Source organism: Zingiber officinale, chromosome 2A (genome assembly GCF_018446385.1).
Source record: "Zingiber officinale cultivar Zhangliang chromosome 2A, Zo_v1.1, whole genome shotgun sequence".
NCBI classification, from domain to species: domain Eukaryota; kingdom Viridiplantae; phylum Streptophyta; class Magnoliopsida; order Zingiberales; family Zingiberaceae; genus Zingiber; species Zingiber officinale.
In genome coordinates, this window is record NC_055988.1 from 132781823 (window position 1) to 132792768 (window position 10946).

A 10946-nucleotide genomic window follows, 5' to 3' on the forward strand; every position below is an offset into this window, starting at 1 on the left:
CAATTACAAACAAATGTAGACAATTAGACCAAATGTGATTCTTTATTCATAATAAATGTTTACAAAGCTTAGGCTTTCAGTATACACTCCAACAAATATGACATACAATATCAACCCCGCTCGGCCATCAAGGCGCAAGCTCTAGCAGATTTCATTATAGAAGTTCAAGGCCCTGAGGAAGAAAATTTCTGGAAAGTTTATGTGGATGGCTCCTCAACCAGACAAGGTAGCAGGATTGGTGTTCTTCTTATATCTCCAAGGGAAGATAGACTCAACTCTCTATCAGATTGAATTACAGAGCTACTAACAATGAAGCAGAATATGAAGCCTTGATGGTTGGATTACAAGCCGCTCGGCATATAGGAGCAGCTCAAGTTCTCATTTATTCTGATTCTTAATTGGCAGCCCAACAACTATCAGGTAATTTTGAAATTAATAATGGCAGGCTCAAGTTATATGCTGAGGCATTTGATAGGTTGAAGTCCCAGTTCCAAGAAGTAAATATACAAAAGGTTCCTCGATCTGAAAATCAGGTAGCAGATGAATTGGCTAAGCTGGCATCCGCTATAACACCATGGAATTTGGATCGGTCAGTAGAACAAACTCTGTTAATATCTTGTATCGAAAGACAAGCTGATGCAGAAATACAAGGTGACTGGAGGGCTCAAATCATATTGTATCTACAAAAGGGTATTCTTCCGAGTAATGCAGAACAAGCAAGGATATTTAAGAAGAGAGCCACCCAGTACACTATGATAGGAGAATAGTTATATAAAAGAGCTTTTGTTAGACCTCTGCTCAAGTGTATTGGCACAGAATATATACAATTTATTTTACAGGAAGTTCATCAAGGTTCATGTGGTAGTCATATAGGAGGAAGATCCTTGGCCCGCAAAATCTTACTAGCAGGATATTTCTGGCCTACTCTACACGAGGATGCCAACAAGTTGGTAAGAACTTGTATTTCTTGTCAGAAACACCAAAATATTTCGCATCATCCTACACAGTTGTTGAGGACCTCTATAGTCTCATGTCCCTTCAATCAATGGGGCATGGACATCGTAGGCCCATTCCATATGGCAGCTGCACAAAGAAGGTTTTTATTGGTAGCAGTGGATTATTTTTCTAAATGGGTAGAAGTAGAACCACTTGCCCAGATTTCTGAAGATGCAGTTATTAAATTTTTGTGGAAAAATATCATATGAAGATTTGGCATTCCTCATAAATTAGTCTCTGATAATGGAAGGCAATTTCAAGGGGATAGAATCTTAGATTGGTGCAAAAGTTATGGTATTATTCAGGCCTTCACCTCTATAGCTTATCCGCAAAGTAATGGTCAAGCGGAGGTAACCAACAGAGAAATTATAAGGGGTTTAAAAACCAAACTAGATCATGTCGGAGGTAGCTGGGTAGATGAATTACCCAGCGTTCTTTGGGCCTATCGTACTACACCTCGAGAAGCAACCGGAATTACTCCTTTTCAATTAGTTTATGGAGGAGAAGCTATAATTCCCATCGAAGTGGGAGTAGAATCTGATAGAAAACGACTATATGATGAAGGCAATGCTGGTCGACGGCTCGTGAAGCTAGACTTGATAGAAGAAATTAGAGACAAGGCTGCAGCTCGACTCACCTCATATCGACAACGGATGAGGAAAAATTATAACAAAAGGGTTATCCCGAGATTTTTTCACTAGGAGATTTGGTATGGAAACGTGTCAAACCCGTTGGGGATGTCAGTAAGTTAGCACCACAATAGGGAGGACCTTACAAAGTAGTAGAAAAACTCGTATCCGGTTCGTATTATCTCTAGGATACTGAAGGAAGAATTCTTGAACGTCTCTGGAGTGCAAATCATTTACAACCTTACCGAACCTGACAAGATTATACCACTCAAGAATACATCTGAAGGAACAGATCGTAATTATTTGAAGTAAGTTCCCGATGAACTGAGGACAAGTACGCTTACAGTTTATGTACTCTATTTCTTTCAATAAATGCAATGCAAGACTAACACCTCCAAAGAAATAAATGTGGTTCACACAGATTAACAATTATCGGCAGAACTTTTATAATCTATTCGAACGATCAATAGCGGGGAATCCTAGGGACCTATTCAACTCCCCTAAGAAAAGCCCAAAAGTTTTAAAACCATTACAAGCTCAGTGCAAACATTATAATTTTGCATAATAACATAGTCGATCGGGAAATCTCATGAAGTAACTCGGGCGGGTCTTCATGGGAGGAACCGGAGACTTTAAACTATCATATAACATAGTCGATCAGGGAAATCTCATGAAGTAACTCGGACGGGTCTTCATGGGAGGAACCGGAGACTTTAAACTATCATACAATATAATCGATTGGGAAATCTCATGAAGTAACTCGAGCAGGTCTTTATGGGAGGAACCGGAGACTTTAAACTATCATACAACATAGTCGATCGGGAAATCTCATGAAGTAACTTGGACGGGTCTTCATAGGAGGAACCAGAGACTTTAAACTATCATATAACATAGTCGATCGGGAAATCTCATGAAGTAACTCGGACGGGTCTTCATGGGAGGAACTGGAGACTTTAAACTATCATACAACATAGTGGATCGGGAAATCTCATGAAGGAACTCGGACGGGTCTTCACGGGAGGAACCGGAGACTTTAAACTATCATACAATATAGTCGATCGGGAAATCTCATGAAGTAACTCGGACGGGACTTCATGGGAGGAACCGGAGACTTTAAACTATCATATAACATAGTCAATCGGGAAATCTCATGAAGTAACTCGGACCGGTCTTCATGGGAGGAACCGAAGACTTTAAACTATCATATAACATAGTCGATCAGGAAATCTCATGAAGTAACTCGGAGGGGTCTTCATGGGAGGAACTGGAGACTTTAAACTATCATATAACATAGTCGATCGGGAAATCTCATGAAGTAACTTGGATGGGTCTTCATGGGAGGAACCGGAGACTTTAAACTATCATATAACATAGTTGATCGGGAAATCTCATGAAGTAACTCGGACGGGTCTTCATGGGAGGAACCAGAGACTTTAAACTATCATATAACATAGTCGATCGGGAAATCTCATGAAATAACTCGGGCGGGTCTTCATGAGAGGAACCGGAGACTTTAAACTATCATATAACATAGTCGATCTGGAAATCTCATGAATTAACTCGGACGGGTCTTCATGGGAGGAACTGTAGACTTTAAACTATCACAAAACATAGTCGATCGGGAAATCTCATGAAGTAACTCGGACGGGTCTTCATGGGAGGAACCGGAGACTTTAAACTATCACAGAACATAGTCGATCGGGAAATCTCATGAATTAAATCGGACAAGTCTTCATGGGAGGAACCGGAGACTTTAAACTATCACAAAGCCTAATTGACCGGGATTATATTGGCAAGGTAAATTCAAAGTTATACAGATTTATTCACAAAAATCGGTTGACATTCTACACTGAGTCAGAAGTCAAGGTTCGAAAGGGATTCTATGCATATATACATATGTTACATTTCCTATCTGGAGGCCCGTTCACATGGAGCTCTTTATTTAAAATCGCCCAGAGTATTATACCTGGCTCGGAGCTCAGGAGTTTCATACAGTTCCTGATATAAAATCGCTCGGGATTATTCATTCTTTTAAAATGTTCTCAGCAAAGAGGTTTATTAAGATAAGGTTTAACTTCAAAAATCAAGCAAGGAGTTCTTGAATAAAACTTATACTCAATACTCGGAAGCATTTCAAAGGAGGCATTCTTAAACCAACACAAAAGAGAAACAGGTAAGTATCAAAACTTTCCCGTATATCGCAAATCACTTAATTACAAAGTTTTTGGTTACAGTTCCTTTCACCACCAGTTTTTCCATTACAAGTTTTTTCATTGCCAATCTTTTTGAATGCATAGATATGATTACTTAAAATGACTTGCTAAATCTGCGGGTAGCTCTTTGTTAGGTCTGCGACGGCTTATGAAGGAAGAAGGAGGTTCCTTAGGTAGATAACCACCCTCTCTCAATTGTTGAAGAATTCACGACACATAATGATTTAAAGCACCCACCATTCGACGGACAAATTCTTGAGCAAACTCCGAGACTTTAGATAAGCTAGGCGTCACTCTTCCCATCGGTTCTTCTCCTGCTCCTTATAACTCTGAAAATCAGCTTGTAGTTTAGTGTTTTGATATTTTAAAGCATACTTCTCCAATTTGAGTTGTTCCAATTCCTTCTGGAGTAGTGACAACTCAGCATCTTGAGCCTTTCTTTGCTCTTGTTCCTATAGGATAGCGAAATCATGAGAGGCTAGGTCTTGAGCTTGTTCAGAAAGACAGACATTATGAAGCTTCACTACTTTCTCTAAAACAAGGCTTTTATGAGAAGCGTCTAAGAGAGCTTTCTCCTTTAAAGTAATTTCCAGTCGAAGACCAGAGTGTAATCGGTCCACCTGTAGCTCCAAAGTTCTCCTTGCAAGCTCTTTGTCTTGCAATAATTGTTGCGATTCTTGTAATTCCTGCCTCAATACACTTAGTTGTTGATCTTGCAAGACCACTTTCTCTTGCAATTGAGTCAGGTCATCATGAGAAGGAGGTAGAGTAGCTTTCAATGTCTCTATTTGAGCTTTTAGCTTATTGTTCTCCCGATCTCGAGTCATGAGTAACTGGTCTATGTGAAGACTTGAGGCAAGGAACTAAATAAAATAATGATATAGTTAGAGATAGTGATAAGAAGTTAACAACATATAACTAAGATTACTTACAGCAACCGCTTGACGACTGTGATGGTCGGGCCGATTGGAAAGACTAAGGCCCCTTAATTGTTCTTGGCAATGTAGCCAAGATTCGGCCAATAGGCCTTGTAATTTAAGGGAGCCATAACTAAGTGGATCAAAGGTCTGTCCCAACTGAGAAGGTAGGCCTATAGCCTGTTTGAATAAAGGCGGGGGAACGGGGAAAGAAGGAGGTAGGGAGGAAGAAGACGCAATAGAAGGGAAAGAAGTAGTAGAAACAAGAGCAGCAGAAGAGGAACTAGATGGGATAGAAGGTGGCAATGCGAGGGGTACTGACTCAATCGCTGAAACATGAACTGCTGAGGGCCTAGTACCGGGAGAAGATCTCCGGCAAGGTGTTCGTTTCGCTCGCGGCCCAGAAGCCAAAGGAGGCAAGGCCAACGCGAGAGGTTGAGAAGACATAGAAGGAATAACAGCCATCTCAGAAGCAGAAGCAGAAGGAGCTGAAACAATAGCAGAAGAAGAGGGGATGAGCAGAGCAGGTCTCATCATCCTAAGAGCAGGATTAAAGATAATATGGGTAGGGGACATTGGTGCCTTACCTCTCTCGAGAGAAATAGGCGCTGGAACAAGAGGAGCTTGCATAAAAGTACCAAAAAGATCACCAAAGGGTACATTCTCAGTAAGCTTGGGCTTTTTGATTAAGGCAACAAAGGGTTGTTCTTCTTCCTCTTCCATGGCTGCGACAGCTTCTGCTTGTTGCTCTTCTTTATACAGCAGGCCCAGGGTAGAAGAATTAGGATTAGCTCGACGAGTTCGTAATCATTCTTCTCCAAGATTATTTACAAAAGACTTAGTCATGATAGTATTTCTGTACATGAAGGCTGGAAGAAGAGCATCGGCTGAAACGTAAGAATTAAGCACCATTATAAGGGAGATATACTAATCAGTAAATGTAGCATGAGATGTTTATACATACCGAAAGAACCATCCAAGGGAGTGTCAATGTTACCTATCCCAAAAGGGAACATTAAACCCTCCACAATCAAATGCGGTAAGCTAAATTTTGCTCCCCTTAATTTAGATACAGCAGAAGCAATAGAGGGATCACTGAGGAGATTATGGGTACTAGGGACGGGGGGTAAATCGTATATCCATTGGATAGGAAAAGGAGGAGGAGAAGGGAGACGCATACAGAAAAATTTATGGCGCCATTCCCCTTGAGGGGGAATGCAGTTAAACAAAATAGCCTTAGGGCGAGACTGAAACTTGAAGACACCCATGTCTATCTGACGTGGAACGAAGAAGTGATGAAAAAGACGAGGGGATAAAGGAAAATCTAGCAGTTTAGATACTCCAATGAAACCCATGAGGATAGAAAAAGACTGAGGGATAAGCTGATTGAGGGGAATATTGAAGTATACACTAACATCAGAAAAAAAGGAATGAAGAGGGAATCGAAAACCTTGTAGGACTTAGTCCCGGAAGATAAATATACACCCTAAAGGAGGAAGATGTGGACTATCCAGTGGAGTAGGGTGAACTATATAAGAAGGAAAGTCATAAGTCGCCTTTAAATCCACTTCCTCTGTCTCGGTGAGGTCAGACGCGCATGAAAGAAACCACGCAGGAGGAGAAATATCCATGGAGGAACAACAGAAGGAAGATGAATTGGAGAAAGCAAGAAGAAAGTCAGGGAGTAGAAGAGAACTTCTTAAACCCTTGTTTTTCCTCTCGGCCCTATGCCAAAACCCCCAAATAAAGACAGCAGGAGGAATAGAAAAAGGAAAAGTACTCGAAATTCCAACTGTCATAAATAGGTAATGACATTATAGGATAAAATCAAATTTGAAAAGGAAAAGGAATTCCAAGGAAAGAGATGTTAAGTTAAGTAATCTTCCTCGAGAAATGTGACCAAGTTTCCCTAGATATAATTTTAATTCTTAAGAGAGTCCGATGAATACAAGAAAAATCGGTCAAGTACTATAAGTTCAGATTATTTGTTTAATAAAACAACAAACCCAAATGGGCATAATAGACCAGGAGAAAGTTGGGTATGAGGCATTAGTCGATAGACAGGACTTGGTTAGAGGATACCGGACGAAATTCATAAAGATGAGTATGAATCGGCCGGTCACAGTAGACCGACCGAGATAAAATACTATTCTAATATGACGATTAGAGGTTTATAATGGTAAGCCAGGTAACATCCACCATATGAAATTTGGTCAAAATATAATACATAAGATGGTATGCATAAATACAAGTATAAATTAGTCGAGTATAACAAATCTACCAATATTGAGAATATGACAGGACACAATTAGCTATAAAATATCGGACGATAGTTGTCAGCGTTGATATACAACGGTCGATCATGATAAAGCAGTCAAAATAAAGAACATTATAATAGGTTGAGCGAAGTTTTATGATGGCCAACCAGGTGACATTCAATATATTTAAACAAGACAAACAATCGTCATGAAGAAGAACAAATTTAACAATGAAAAAGGGAGGATCAACTTTACATAAGTTCACTAGATTGTCATCACATAGTCCCAGTCCCCCTTACAGGGATTTAAATTTAAGTAAGAAAAGAAAGTCATCCTAAGGTCAGCTGAGGAAATAGATCAGGAGGCCTATTATCAATAAGTTTGCGATGATTTAGGAAGTTGGGAGGGGGATCACGAGATAAGAAGTTTTCCTCTCATAATTGTTGAACCGCCCCTTCAGCTCCCGCAGTAAAGGCTGCTAGGATTGACTTCACGATCGGCCTATTGAATTCAGTGGATTCAATCATGATAGTGGCCCTTTCTTTGTAGCGAGTGTCTTCGTTTGCTTTGTAGACCACCAAAGCCGTCTGGGAAGTCTTCAGTTTGTTTTCTTTGATAGAGACCTCGGTTTTAGCTGAATTTAGGGAGGTGTTCAAAGAAGTTATTTCATCATCCTTCAACTGCAAGGCCTTAAGTTTTTCAACCAATGTCGATTCATAATCAGCCTTTAATTTGCCAAGCTTGGAAGTTAATTCTTGGTTAAGATCCGTAGCTGATTTTAACTGTGTCTGAAGACTTTCAATTTGGACTTTAAGTTGTTTCTTGGAAGCAGTAGAAAATGTAGCAGAAGATAACTAAGTAACTTATTGTTTCAGCTTGTCGTTCTCGGATAGCTTCTTGTTCTCGTTGTATAAATTGTGCATTAGCCGAGACAAGCCCATATTTTCTATCCATCGCTAGAAATACAATAAAGGGTCATGATATAATCACTAATGAATAGGAAGTGGACGTTAATAAACATACCTGATTCTCATTATGGGAAAAATGATCAATTGTTTCAGGAGTGGTGCGTTCTTCAAAAATGGGACGAACTTTATCCCAAGCGTTAGCAAAGGAACCTCCTAGCAATATGGGGAGGACGGGAATAGCAGAAGAACCAGAGAAGAAGGAGGAAGTAGGAATGGATGGAGGAGCAAAGACTAAATAAGAAGAGGGTGAGGAAGGTAAGGATCTGAATTCTGGAATAGACAAGGGGAAGGTGAAAGAAGCATCACCAGGGGCACTGGTGCTGGAAGAAGGTGAGGCAGTGAGGGTTAGAGAAGCATAGAGCTCTGCCAAAGTAGGTTCGTCAGAAGGAAGGTCGGTAGGAGTAAAACCTTCTGAAACCAGCTCATCGGCAGGAAGGATAAGTCTCCTTTTGGGAGGGGGAGCCCTAGTGAGTTTACACCCAGGGCGTTTATCGGTAGCAACTTCAGCTATTGATTTACCAGAACTCCCAAGAGACGTGAGTTCAATAATAGGAAGAGGGGTGGCTGATGAGGTAGCAGAAACCACTGGTGAAGCAACAACGGGCAAAGGAACAACAGGGATTTCTGCGGGAAGACCTTCGAGAGCCTCAGGAACTTCCGAAGAGCTGGGTACCTCAGCTAAAGGAGCCGGCTCTTTGATTGGAGGCGGCGGAGTAATAGCAGCTAGAAGCTCTTTTTCTTTTGCGCGAATTGCGTCTTCCTCAAGACGCAGTTCTTCATCGATCAAAGCAGAATAAAAGCTCTCCACTACATAGAAAATAAAAATAGTTTAGTTAGTTAAAATCAATAAGAAAGAAGTAGGATTTTACCTAAAGAGCCTTGTGTAGTAGGCTTGACGGGGCTTAGGCCGAATAAATATAGAAGATCAACTCTCAGCCACTTGGGAATAGAAAGCCGACGACATAACAACTTTTCACAATAAATAGGAAAGTAAGAATGAAGATGAAACTCCCTGACGTCGGGCAAGGGAGGTAAGGAGGATTTCCAGGCATGAGACCAAGGGATGGGTCCTGGAAATTTTATGAAGAAAAAATGAGATTTCTAAGCCTTAAGAAAGGGCATATCCTCGAAAAGGTCCATTTTAGTCCGGGATTGGAACAGAAAAACACTAGGTTCCGAACACTTAGGGTAAGAAAACATGAAGAAATTCTGAGGAGTTGGAGGGATGTCTAGCAAACGAAATAGCATGTAAGCACCACATAGATAACAAAAGGCGTTAGGTGTAAACTGCTGCAAAGGAATATCAAAATACTGGCTTATTTCGATTAGGAAAGGAGTAATGGGAAACCTTAAACTTCCTATCAACTGATCCTTGAAAAAAGTCACGCAATTATCGGGGGGATGATGAGGACGATCATCTGGTTTCGGGATTAAAATGTTATACTCCCTGGGGATTTCATATTGACGGCGGATGCTAAGCTTAGCACTTTTTCAAAGGAGGAAGACATTTGGACATACCAAGGAGCAATCGCTTCCTCAGCCATAGACAGAAGTAAAGGATAGCAAAACAACAAGTTACTTACTGGAAGCAAGAAAAGAGAGCGCCGGAAAACGATGAGCACGAGGCGTGATCAAAGATTGCAGCAAGGAAAGAACGCTAAGGCAAGAAAGGAAGGGACAAAGTTGAAAAGAAGACAAAGGGTTTAGGGTTCGAAAAACACATAGCCGTCGTTAGATCAAAACATTCTTATCTTAATAGACGTTGAGGATTACAGGAGAAAGGACAAATACTTACATGACGTGGCAGAGAGAGAAAGTATGCGTTATAGAATCATAAAGAAACATTTATGTTGGACGCGACAGATCGGATCACGCCGGGGTTGGTAACACCTCGTTATACGCTTCCAACATTCTCTTACCAGGGGAAAAGCCAATCACAAGCCAGAAAATTTTGAAAGAAAACGTAGTTTACTAGGCATAATAAAGAAAGAGGGATTGAATTTGACTAAATCCAGGTTAAGGACAAGAAAAATTAAGGAGAGCTATTTAGGCGTATAACATGTTTTAAATTAATGTCATTATAAAGTGTAAACTAGCATTGATCAAGATAATTTTACTTATATCGGCTGAAGAAATTATGATAGATAAGTATAATATCGGTTAAGATAACTTTGTTTATGATATACAAACAAATATCAATTAGTATAGCGATTAGTCATAGTAGATAAGTATAGCATGGACCGAGACAACTTTGTCTGTAAACAAAACAGGGGAATATTTGTCAAAATAACAATGCTTATGATATACGGATGGATATTAAGCATAGCATCACATTTATTTTTATGAGTTAGAAAGATTCAATAGAGTTGCCCGATTCAATACAAAAGAATGTTTGAATTTACATTTAGAATCTGATCAAATACATAACATTACATCTCCCCTCCAAAATATTAAACCTCGAAAGGTCAACCAGAATCACAAACATAAACTTTCGAGATGCTCAGCAAATCTCAATCCCCCCCGGAGTCAAACTTACCATGGAGCAGAAGTGGGAATATTTTACCGGGCACGAAAGAAGCTTGCCCAGGCGATAGAAGTGGCAATATTTTGCCCGAGACGAAGGAAACTATGAAGCAGGGAGACTCAAGGGCAAGGGAAAGGGGACAGATCTATTCCAGCCATGGTGCAAAGGTGACCGAAAGAGCCTCTCCCCTGCTCGAGCCCTAGAGTTCTACAACTAGAGCAAACCAACCCTAGCCCAAGGGTAACATGGGCTACGCGTTTGTAGCGACACCCATGGGTTATTTTGTTGGTCCTCCGTTAGTAAGGAGAATTCCTCTGAAGCTCGTTGAGTCTCCAGAGCAACTGCGCATTTGGTTGGAGATGATAAATCTCGAGAAACGTCGCTTTTCGGGAGAGTTTCTCGAACCCTAGAGTTAGCCGAAGTAGAAACTTGAATAAACTC